General features: G+C 41.8%; 1 pseudogene; it reads left to right on the top strand.

The window, feature by feature from the left end:
* The first annotated feature begins 4,312 nt into the window (after positions 1–4,312).
* Positions 4,313–7,158, top strand: LOC116914324 (annotated as a pseudogene).
* The last annotated feature ends 5,678 nt before the right edge of the window (positions 7,159–12,836 follow it).

Here is a 12,836-nt window from a genome sequence, read left to right as displayed (position 1 = left end):
TGAACACGATAGCTACGATTTCTGACCTTGTAAAATTTGAGTTTAAATGGGGAGAGAGATATCAGGTAAATGGAGGATGGGAGAGAGTTCTGTGAAATGCTTCCCAACATGCCGTGGCCTCTGCACTTACTAACTCACAGCAACTATGCTTGCCTACAGAAGACCTGTACAAGATCAGACCAACAAAATGAACCAATACCAGGTATCACTAATTAAACAGCGAGATTTAAAGAGAAAGGGAGGAGGAATTGAAGATGGGAGAGGCTGAGGGAGTGGGAGACGAGAGGAGAGTTGGAGATGGATGTGATAAAGAAATATTGTATACATGAATGCAAGTGTTAATGAAACACCATTTAGGAATGGTGCATGATATTATATACCATGAGATACCTTGGCATTATGAAGAGTTATGTCACAGTGGTATGGGGTAGAAGGCAAAGTCAAGAATGATTCCTGGTAGAGGTAACACAAAATTACTATCTGGTGAATGAAGGGAATTAATTGGGGATGACACAAAAGGAAGTTCAGGTTAATGGCCCTGAACACAATAGCAAACTGGCCCATGTGGTGACATACAGAGAATGTGGTAGTCCCCCAAGCAATGACAGAAGAACATCAATATTTCAATAGCTCTGTCAACAGTTAGTTATTAAAATATTAAACTTTTGCACATTGTTCCAGGAGGAAATGTCATGTGCAGGTAGATTAATTTCTGAATGCCCTTTTTTTAAAAAACAAAGCTATGAACTTTAAACATTGTATTTCTACAAATTCTCTTACACTCTGCACCTTTGCCCCTTGTCTTTAGGCTTTTGTAGAAGACTTTCACAGATTAATAACACTCAACTCTACATATGTCACAAGGTATTTTATGAGGCCAGCACATGTCAGGGTCTGACCAAGAGCGTCTGCCATGGGTTTGAACGACAGAATAGAGGTTGGCATTGCTGAAGCAGACAGATAGAGAGTTGTGTCAGATGTGAAAAAAAAAAAAAAAAACAGAGAAAATGACTGGGTAGGGACAGGATGGGGTTAAGAGTGGCCAGACCACAGTGTCCCTTAGAGGCTATAGCAAGACTTTTATTTCAGCCAGAGTAAGAGGAGCCATGGCTGGCAGATTAGAGCACAAGAATATTGTTTGTCCCAAATCTGAGTTTTACGTAGATGTCCAATCCATTCATTTGTGGGCATCTACCTGAAATAGACACTCTACAAGGAAGGAAAGTTGCAGGGGCAGGACTGGGAGGGGTTGCAATGTTGTTGGTAGCTAAAAACTGTCCACTGAAATGTATGTCCTGATGAGGAAATTAACTATAGAAATCTGTGTTGTGTCCACAGTACAGAACACAAAGAAACAAAGAGAAGCCTGAAGATAAAGTTAAACATACAGGAAAAAGTTAATAGAACTGCTGTCTTCAGGGTGTGTTTGTCGGGGACGGGGGAGAGGGGGAGGGGAGGGAGGAGGGGAAGAGAGAGATTAAATGTAGACATGCACATGCCCCAGCTCACCAGCTCACATATGGAGGTCAGAGGATAACTTTTAAGAGTTGGATCTCTCCTGCTTCTCTAAGTTCTGAGGCTTGAACTCGGGACATTAAGTGTGAGTGGGAATCATATGTACCCATAGAGCCATCTTCCCAGGCCAGGACTATTACTTCAATGTCAAAGAGGTGCCCACGGACGGGACAGATGCTGCTCTGCCTTGTCCAGTTTGTCACGAAGTTTATGGGTGAAGTGACAGGATATCTGAGATTTGTCTCAGAATTCCCCATCATGGCAGGAGAAGGTGGGGTTACGCCGAAACAAGAGTAAAAACCAGCTGGTTCTTACTAAGTTGCTGACGCATGGGATCCATTTCATTTTCCCCTCTGTGTTCAGTAGGTTTGAAAGTTCCATAAAAGTAAGAAAATAAAAAGAAACTATAAACTCATTAAAGATTGAAAAATAACTGAAGCATGAAAGTCAGGAAACGATTTCGCAAATGTCTTGGCTGTTGCTGCGCTGTGCATTTAAGGCAAACTCTTACCGAGGAAACATTTGTAATGAATGTTTTGATATACTAGGCAATCAGCGTTCTTAGAATTAAATGAGACGATCCATGTAAATTATTTAGCCCTGAAGTCTCTACATACAAAACTAAAAGGTTTTTTGTTTTTTTTTTTCTGGAAGTCGATTTTTTTTTTCACTTAAACTATATTAAAGTTTTTTTTTTAAAAAACCAATCCACCTATCTCTAACTAATTTACCTTCTGTTTAGCAACCATATATTGTTTCATAACTTATTTAGACATTCTTCCATCGACATTTTCTCCTTTACAACCTATTATAATAAATGCCTTACAAGACAAGGTTGTGGGATTAAGGGTGTAGCTCATTCTTTGAGTTTCAAAGCAGGGTGTGGTGGCACATGCCTATAATTCCAGCACTGAGGACTTGGAGGTAAAAGATGAGAAGATTAAAGTCATCCACAGTTCCATCCTGAGTTCAGGGCTGACCTTGGATAGATGAGACATCATGTCAGAAAACGAAAAGATAAGCCCTCATCTGTGGGCTTGCTCAATTATTTCCACAAAGTGCTCCCATGAATGGACTTTCTGACAAAACTCAGTGTTTCCACAGGTGTTTTAGTGTGGCACACAAAGAAATCCTTATCCCCTCTCTCTATGCATTATGGGAATGCGTGCCTCACTATAATCTAACCAGAAGACGTTGTAAATATTTTCGGGAAAAAGCTGGACTTGGTAATTCATTCCTGTGATTCTAGCACTCAGGAAACTGAGACAGGAGGATCTCTGTGAGTTTAAGACCAACCTGGGTTGCACATAGTGAGTTCCGGGAAAGCCTGGGCTACAGAATAACACCCCATTTCAAAAGAAGCACAGAAAACATTCTACATAGAAAACTGACATTTTCTTCTTGACACCAGTTTTATTCCCTGCGTTGTTGATTATGGCAAGTGGAAATTTATTGTTTATTTTTCTTTACCATAGTACTTTATATTGGGTTTTCTTTATATCGACCTTTTCTCTATTGATTTTCTTATCCAACCAAAGTATTGATACTTCTGCCCTGGATGTTATAGGGCATTTCTCCTAATTTTTCAAATTGACCTTAAGTTTTCATGGAGTTTTTCACCTTTATTTTATGTCATGCTTCGAAAAGACTTTTCTACTTCAAAATTATAAGGCTATGTTTCCCTGTGGTGTCTTTCAATTTGTCGTATCAATTTGTTTGCATTTTGTCTTAATCTATCTGGATTTTTTTTTTTTAATTAGGTAAAAATTCACAGATCCTTCCTAATACATAATCAACTGCTCCAGCCTGTGTCTGGAATAACTTACTGGCCTAGAAGTCTCTATCTTGTGGGTTCTTTCTTTCTTTCTTTCTTTCTTTCTTTCTTCCTTCCTTCCTTCCTTCCTTCCTTCCTTTCTTTCTTTCTTTATTTTCTTTTTAATAACGTTTTTCTGTCTAGAAGTCTGCATGTTATATTTCCTTCTAGGTATATTTTATTGGCCTTTTCTGTTAGCACATTTATTTTTTTTGTATGTCGTTTAGAAGCTTCCATTGAAAATATATTTGGTGGTACTTTAGAAACAGGCTGAAAACTGTCACCTCTCTAATACCAAGCTTTCCTTAGGAACATACTTTGCTTTCTGCCTTTTGAGATCGTTTGAGTAAACTTTAAGTTTCCTGTAAGTCTTTCCTTTTTACTTAGGTATTTCATAATTTTGAAGACTTCCAGAAATGTTCTTGAAGGAGATTATCTTTGCCACTCTGATTTTTAGCTGCCACTGCTAATATAATGTATACCAACTGCTATGGGTACTTGTGTACTATTTACACACAGACAGACACACAGACATAGACACACACACACACACACACACACACACACACACACACACTCTTACCTAATTATCCCATCACTTTTGAGACTGAGGAATAAAGATTGTCAAGGTTCAAGGCCAGGCCAGCTTGGGCTATATAGAGAAACCTAGTCTCAAAAAACAACAGGCAATCCGTAGCCTAATTCTTGTAACTTACTAAAGCACAACTTCTAACAAAAGAACGAATGTGAAGAAGTTGAGTATTTTTGCCCTACTAGGACAGCACCTCCAGGAAAGACAAGTAAAAGTGTAAGGATGACTCCAGACACACTCCTAATTCACCTCAAGAGTAGAGTGCAAAAGCAGAGCTGGGAAGTGTAGCCAACCTGTCAGAGACAAACACACCTCAAAGACACCAGCGGAGCCTTCTGCAGCCACTGAAACAATGGATACCAGGAGTTTGGAACACCTCCAAGAATCTCAGGATGGAGGAGGAAAAAGCTGCTGACGTCTGGTGCCAGCTGGGGGAGGAGCTTGTCTCCCAGGAAGCGATGTCACGCAGTTATGACAACCTGTCAGACCACCTTGCTCAAGTGAGGAGAACAGAGATGGTGGTGACTGCAGGGCCACACTTAGACCAGGCATGCTTAGCTACGCTTACCTCTTGCTTTCTAGTTAAACCTAAATTCAGGTTGGGGACATGAAGTTGCACCAAGGGGCATTATAGCTCAAGTTCGTTTCTCTTTCCAATATGGCTGCATTAGAAATTATTTTTGCTTTTTGTATATATTTTATATTATATGAAGTCGGTATGAATGTAATGAAATCAGAATATATCTAGTATTACATACACTAAATATATAAATATGTATTTTATCCCTGTCACTGCTTACTCTGAATATAAAATGTGCCTATATCTACATTTCTGTAAGAATACGGAAAACAATCCATTACCATGCTAACAAGCGTGGTTTATCTTCTCCAGGTGGTAGGATTTGATACAGTCAGTTCAACTTTACTAAACTATTAACATCCTTTAAAAATAACCACAGCATATTTCAAAGTAGTGTGTTTTCTGTAGGCAGAAAGAAAGGGCCAATCCAGCATAAACTTGAGGAAAGCTTCCGAGGTATTTGTGATACCCTATTCTCTGTTTTTAAACTAAAAAAGTGATAGACTCACAGATGTTCTACTATTCCTTAGTCATTGTGTATCCACGTGTGTGTATGAATACATGTGTGTCTTAGTTTGTTTTATATTACTATAAACTTAAATCCCAGTAAAACCTTTGTATTTACTTATTTAAGGCTCATTGTGTAGCCTTACTTGGCCATGTACTATGTAACCCAATGTGGCGTTGAAGTAACTCATGACAACACTGCCGTCTCTGCCTCCTAAGTGCTGGATTACAGGAGTGAGCCACCATGGTCGATAATGCTGGGGAGTTTATGACAGAAAGTTATTTATTGATTCACAGGTTGGAATTTTGACATCACAAGCTTGAATTCATGAGCTTAGGAAGTTTGACATCTAGGTGATCCCAAAACGTAAGATGGCAAGAGAGGGATAGAGAAGAATCTCGAACATATAATAGTGGCATGAATCTGTTCATGAGAGTGACACTCTCATGACTCTAATAAACTAAAAAGTCCCTCCTCTTACTACTGTTGGAGTGACCATTAAATTTCATCCTGGATTCTGGATGAAAAATCCTGAAAGCATTTACCACTGGACACAACTATGTGCCACTCAATGATGGGTAGGTCCCATTCCAAAACCTGTGTTCTTGGTTGTCATTCTGTAAACCTCAAGAGTGCTTGGACTGATGAATATGGCCACAGTAGGTCCTAGACTCTGGAATGTATGAGATCCCATTGTATGTATCTAGGGCCTATTGCTAGCAGGAGCATCTTTGTGCATACAGCTATATATTCATCTCTCTATCAGAATACTAAGACCTCTCAAAAACAAAAGCAAAACAAACATGTTAGGGCTATGAGATGACTCGTGGGTAGAGAGAGGTGAATGCCTTCAACTCATTGTAGAAGAAGATAGCCAACAAATTGTCTTACGCATACAAATACTGGTGCAAGTGACTATGGGTGTGCAAGCGCATGCACATGTGCACAAAAACTAAGCCAGAAAATAAATGTAAATTTACCTTTAAGAAACTTTAGACTGGGGATAAAGCTTGTTAGAGTGCTTTCCAAGCACTGTGGGCTAGAAGAGGAGAAGAGGTCCTGGTGAACGTATATCCAACTACCTGTGGAAAACTGCCGTCTATAAGACTTACCATATGGCCTGGAGAGATGGCTCAGTGGTTAAGAGCATTGACTTCTCTTCCAGAGGTCCTGAGTTCAAATCCCAGCAACCACATGGTGGCTCAATCTGTAACGGAATCAGATGGCCTCTTCTGGTGGATCCGAAAACATATATGTATATATGTATGTATGTATTTATGTATGTATATATACACACACACATATACACATACATATATATACACACACATATATATATATATATTTAAAATAAATCTTTAAAGAAAACTTACAATGCACATTTTTTTCTAAATTTAGCAGTTTTACTTCCAGGATATTTACTTTAAATACATAATTTTACATGTATTATATTAAAATACATTATCAAGGTTATTTATTGTAACCTCATGTGTTATAGTGCACATTAAAAACTAAGTATTTATAGGGACACTAGTGTATAAAACACACTAAAATGCTTTTAAATATACAAGCAGTGGTTAGTTCTTGGCGGCAGGGACCCGGCCAGGCTGGTTGGACCATAAGCCAACAGCCTGTGGGAGCTACGCGCCTAAGTTTTATTGTGACTACTGCGATATGTATCTTACCCACGATTCTCTGTCTGTGAGGAAGACACACTGCAGCGGTCGGAAACACAAAGAGAATAGAAGAGCAGGCCCAGAGCCTGACTAAAAAAACAATAGCTGCATTTCAACAAGGAAAGATCCATTCTCTGCTCCTCCAACTGCAGGGGCCACGATCCCGCCTACCCCCAGTCTCCCGGGTTGTCCTCAGCCTGGCATGATGCCTGCACCCCACATGGGAGGCCCTCCCGTGATGCCAATGATGGGTCCTCCTCCTCCCAGGATGATGCTGGTGGGACCAGCTCCTGGGATGAGACCACCCATAGGAGACCACATGCCCAGGATGCCCAGGCCTCCGATGGTGAGACCTCCACCCGCCCTATGATGGTGCCCAGACGGCCTGGCATGACTCAGCCAGACAGAAAAGAGCAGACGCGCTTTTTATCCTTTTGTATTTCTTGTTGTTTCACCGGGAGATCTTGGTGCTGAGCCTGAGTGTTTACTAGATGCACGACAAAGAACTTCCCTTCCTAATAGACAGAATGCTCATGGAGGGAGAAATGATACAGAGAAGTGTGGTTTTTCACTTATATTGTGAAAGGTGAAAATAAAATCGTCAGCCCTTTTAGTTAAAACACATATACACATGCACACGCACACGCACACGCACAGACACAGAAACACAGACACACAGACAGATACAGACACAGACACACACACACACACACACACACACACACAGACACACACACACACACACACACACACACACAGACACACACACACACACACACACACACACACACACACACACACACACACACACACACACAAGCACTTGTGCCAACAAAGTAATGAGAAAAAGAAAGGACAGATGATTAGATTGATAAAATTTAAAATAATACTATAATCTATTATTTTGTGAAAATAGTAGCAAAGTATGTCATAATTATAATTTGTGTATCAAGAAAAACAGGCAAAGGGAGATGGTTCTGTGGGTAAAATCACTTGCTGCAAAAGCGTGAGGACCTGGGTTCAAATCCCCAGGGCTCACAGAAAAGTCAGACATGTAGAATGACTGTGGATAATGCTTGTGGCCATGGAAGGTAGAGACAGGAAAATCCCCAGAAGCTTAGTTTGTGGATAGCAGGGATTGCAGAGGCTGTTTCAAAACAGGTGAAAGGTGACGACCAACTCTCCAGGCTGACCTCTGACCTCTACATGTGTGCCAGGGCATGTGTTTGCTCATATTCGTACACGCAAATGTCGACAGAGACATATATACAAACACCCCCCCCACACACACACACACGTCTTTACAGGCTCTTGTTCGGTCTCTAATGGCTAACTGAGGTCGCTATTTAGTATATCAAAGCAGACCTAGCAGCTAGGTTCTCCCAACATCCCTCAGTCTCTATCTGTTAGAGCATATGGCTACCATACCCTAAGTTTCTTCAGCCCAGGGCCTGGACTTCCCTTCCCTACATAATCCAGCCACTTTGGTTAACTGACCCTCTCTTGTACATGCTTTACCCTCCTGGCTTCCTAGCTCTCTCCTCTCCCTGTCTCCTCACAAGGCTTTGCACATTCACCCTGGACTCTGCCAGATGTCCCTGCCTCTGGCCATGCTATTCCTCATATCTACAAAAATACCTTCTCCACCACACCTAGGAGCAGTTATGTCTGGAAGGGCGTTTTGGTTAGATGGAGGAGCACAAGGGACAAAGTGCATATCTTTAAAGGACTAAGTTTTTTTTTGGAGGGGAGGTCTTGGGAGGAGCCCAGGAGGGCCTTGAACCCACTCTGGCCTTGGATATGCATCGATTTTCTTGCCTCAGCCTCCTCAGTTCTAGACTGACAAGCTTGTGCTAGCCTGCTTGTCTTTTCAAATGATAGATTTAAAAAATCAAATTTCCACATGGACTTGTAACTTAGCCATCTGAGGAAATTAAGTGCTTGTTGTAAAGTACACAAGACAATTTCAGTCACACAAATTAAAACCTTAACAGAGGGAAAGCTATTACGAGAAATGATCTCTATATCAAATTAATTATGGTTGCATTTGGATGATGGAATACACAGGGATCATTTACATTGGTGTTTCTGTAATGAGACCTTCCAGAAAACCAGCAGCACAGACCTTTCGGTGTGTTTTATGAGTATGGAAAAAAAAAAAAACCCACAAAACCCAAACTGTCCTGATAGTATTTGAAAGAAGGAAGAGCAGAATAGTTCCTTCATTATGTGTATGGAAAAATAGTCAGTTGTTTTCTTAGGTCATTCCACAAAGACCAGATAGCATATTGGTGAATTAACGAAAGTCTTGTCCTCAGCTACCAGATCTAAGCAGCTGTCTCCGCAGAGGAGAATGCAAGTCATTTTCTCCAGTGAGTTGCTTTCTCCCTGGGGAATGGGATAGGCCAGGGGAGAGGTTAGAACTGCTTTTTTATTTAACACCTGGACTGAGGCTCGTTCAGGACACTACATCTGAGAATGCCAAGAAAGCAGCTCCCACAAGGAACATGGAGTTACTCGATTTTGTAAAATAAAATGAGATACCGGGACTGGAGATTCAGCCCACTCAGTAAATAGAGGGCTTTCCTTATGCACGAGGCTGAGTTCCATCCCTAGCACCTCGTAACTGGGTGTGGACTTCATGCCTGTGGCCCCGGTACTGGGTACTCGGGATGTAGAAGTAGGAGGATAAACACAAGGTCATCCTTGGCTTCACAGAATGTTCGAGTCCAGCCTAGGCTATACAAGATCCTGTCTTACAAAAGCTGGAGACGACGGGTATGGTGGCACAGGTTTGTAATTCCACCTATTTAGGAGGCTGAGGCAGGAAAACCTGAAATTCAAGGCATATCTGGGTTAAAAAGTGACCTGGTGCCATGTGTATGTGTGGAGGTCAGAGGTCAACTGGTTGTTAGCTCCCTCATTCCACCACACTGGTCCCAGCACCAAATTCAGGTTGCCGGACCGTGATGGTTTGTATATGCTTGGCCTAGTGATTGGCACTATTAGGAGGTGTGGCCTTGTTGGAGTGGGTGTGGCCCTGTGGGGGTGGGCTTAAGACTCTCATCCTAGCTGCCTCAAGCCAGTCTTCTCCTAGCAGCCTTCAGATGAAGATGTAGAACTCTCAGCTCCTCCTGCACCATGCCTGTCTGGATACCTGCCCTGCTCCTACCTTAATGATAATGGACTGAACCTCTGAACCTGTAGGCCAGTCCCAATTAAATGTTGCCTTTATAAGACTTTATGGTCATGGTGTCTGTTCACGGCAGTAAACCCCTAACTAAGGTACGGACTTTGTTTCAAAAAACCTTTACTCATTGCAGAGGTGTCCTAGCAGGCTATTTGATTTGAAAGAACCCACAACTCAGCCATACCCTGGTGCCTTCCACAAGGAGATCTATCTATCCACACCTCAGGAACTCACCCAGACCACATCTTGAGAAAGTTAATGAACCACCTTTCATCGAAGGCTGACTGCACTAAAATCCACCACTTTAATAACATCAGTCACAGGATACAATCAGGTGCTTCCCACTTTTTTCCTGTTTTTACCACAGATGTGGCCAATGGCCATTCTGTTTCTTCAGAATCATCCATTCGACCCAAATAAAATGCTCTTAACTTTCCCTTGAGGAGGGATGTCCCCAGGCGCTCCAATAGTTAATAGGTCTCAGTGCCCCTCGCTGTCATAGTACAGCTTCCCTGGTGGAAGGCTATTTTTCCAGATTAACCTTTGGCTATATTCTACCCCTGGTTGTACATTATCCTTAAACGATTCTCAACACTACACAGGAGTAAGAAATGAAATCCCACCGTGTTAAGTTTAAAAAGAGAAATATCCTTTTAATTTTATAACTCCAGACAATGTTTCCATTTCTCTTGGGAAACAATGTCCATGGAGCCTTTATTTCCTCCCAGCAACCATTTGTCTGTTTGTTTGTTTAGAATGGAAAGGCCTTCCGGCACACTTGGTCTCCAGGCATTCACTTACTTGCTTTACCTGAACACCCCCACCTCCCAGGCTTCCTTTCTCCGCTCAGATTCGTGACCTTCAGTCTGGCCTGGGCACTGCCTGGAGATTCTTCTGAAATGCAGACTTTCAGGTCCCGTTTCATTCCCAGGACCCAGTAGGCCTGTTAGCCAGAGCCCAAGGTGATTCATGGCACAATAAATGTTTTTTTTTTTTTTTTTTTTTAATTAACTTGAGTATTTCTTATGTACATTTCAAGTGTTATTCCCTTTCCCGGTTTCCAGGCAAACATCCCCCTCCCTCCCCCCCCTTATGGGTGTTCCCCTCCCACCCCCCCCCCATTGCCGCCCTCCCCCCCCCCCTCTAGTTCACTGGGGGGTCAGTCTTAGCAGGACCCAGGGCTTCGCCTTCCACTAGTGCTCTTACTAGGATATTCATTGTTACCTATGAGGTCAGAGTCCAGGGTCAGTCCATGTATAGTCTTTAGGTAGTGGCTTAGTCCCTGGAAGCTCTGGTTGCTTGGCACACAATAAATGTTTTTAAAACCCTAGTCCACCTTTACTCTCTGCATACCAATGTGTGTGGTCTTAGCTAGGTCCCAGATTGGTAGATTCCTTATTCAGACTGGCCTTTTCTTCCCCGACTTAGTGGTATTGTCTTTTGCAACCGTGACTCGTTACAAGTCACCAGCATTGCTATAGATAAACTCTTTTAAATTATATTTTTAATTATTTTTTATGCAATATATGCCAATCACACTGCTTTCTCTCCCCCCAAGCAGTCTAGCCTTCCTCTTTCCCTGACCCACTCCAGCAAGGTAGCTTCCTCTCTCTGGTTCTGCTAATCCCTTGTGTGTTGAAAGCTGTCATGCCACACAGCCTAGTTTAAAATTCTTGTGAGATTCTGACACCTTTTGTTCCACATTTAACATTATTTTTCAATTGATATATAAAATCAAGAATCACAAATCTGTATTGAATAACATGCTAGTTATGTGACTTTTCTTTTTCTTCCTTCCTTCCTTCCTTCCTTCCTTCCTTTCCTTCTTTCTTTTTTTCTCGGTTTTTCAAGACAAGGTTTCTCAGTGTAACCAGCTCTGGCTGTCCTGGACCCACTTTGTAGACCAAGGTAGCCTTGAACTCAAAGATACCCATCAGCCTGCCTCTGCCTCCCAAGTACTGGGATTAAAGACTATTTATGTGATTTCTATTTATTGATAAACTGTGCATATTTAAATCAAGGTAAACATATTTTCCAAGCCATTTATCATTTATTTTAATAGGATTTGGGCTCCTTGAGACAGGATCTCAGCCTAGGTTGGTCTTAATCTCTGTAACTGAAGGCGGTTTTGAACTCCTGATCTTCCCACTTCGGTCTAACTAGTCCTGGAATTACAGGCCTATGACACTGTGAAAATCCTTCCTTCTAGCCTTTTGAAATGTACAATGCGTAGTTGTTATATATAGTTACCCTACTATACAACAGCACCCCACAAGTATTTGGGTTCATCTAACTATAATTGATTATCCACAGACCAAATCTCCTCCTGCTTACTGGTAGAGTGTATGGTTAGTGTGTCTCTGGATTCAATTCCTTGGACCCAGATTTTAAAATTTTTATTAATATTTTTTATTCTCTTTTTCTGTAGTGTCAAGTTCTACCATCAGGCAGAGTGAAAGTTATACCAAAATGCACTTATTATATATTCTAATTTCCCGTGACCCCTGAATGTTGATACTGAGAAGAAATGGTTTTTTCCCACACAGAACTGAGAGAAAGAAGTAATTAACAGGGAGTACCTTTCAGGTGCTGTGTGGGTGCTGAGATTTGAACCCAGGGCTTCCTGAAGAACAGTCAGTGCTCCCAACCACTGAGCCATCTCTCAGCCCTATGGCTGCCTATTTGAGATAGATAGGGTGGCACGGACTTTCTAAAATCCTTAAGATCCTCTCTTGCTTCACATGCATGGACTCTTTCATTGCCCCCCATGCACGCACAGGTGTCCCCAACAGCGGCTACTCTTTGACATTGTTTTTCTTGTTCTGAGACAGGCGCTCTCTATGTAGCCCTGCCTGTCTTCGAACTTGATATTTAGACCTGAGATCCTATTGCCTCTGCCTCTGAGTCCTGGCATTAAAAGTCTGTGCCACCATACCTGGCTCTCTTACATTCTTTAAGAAGC

The sequence above is a fragment of the Rattus rattus genome, chromosome 13 (assembly GCF_011064425.1).
Source record: "Rattus rattus isolate New Zealand chromosome 13, Rrattus_CSIRO_v1, whole genome shotgun sequence".
Lineage (NCBI taxonomy): Eukaryota > Metazoa > Chordata > Mammalia > Rodentia > Muridae > Rattus > Rattus rattus.
Note: the sequence above shows the minus strand (reverse complement) of the source record. Positions and strands in the feature narration are given on the sequence as shown.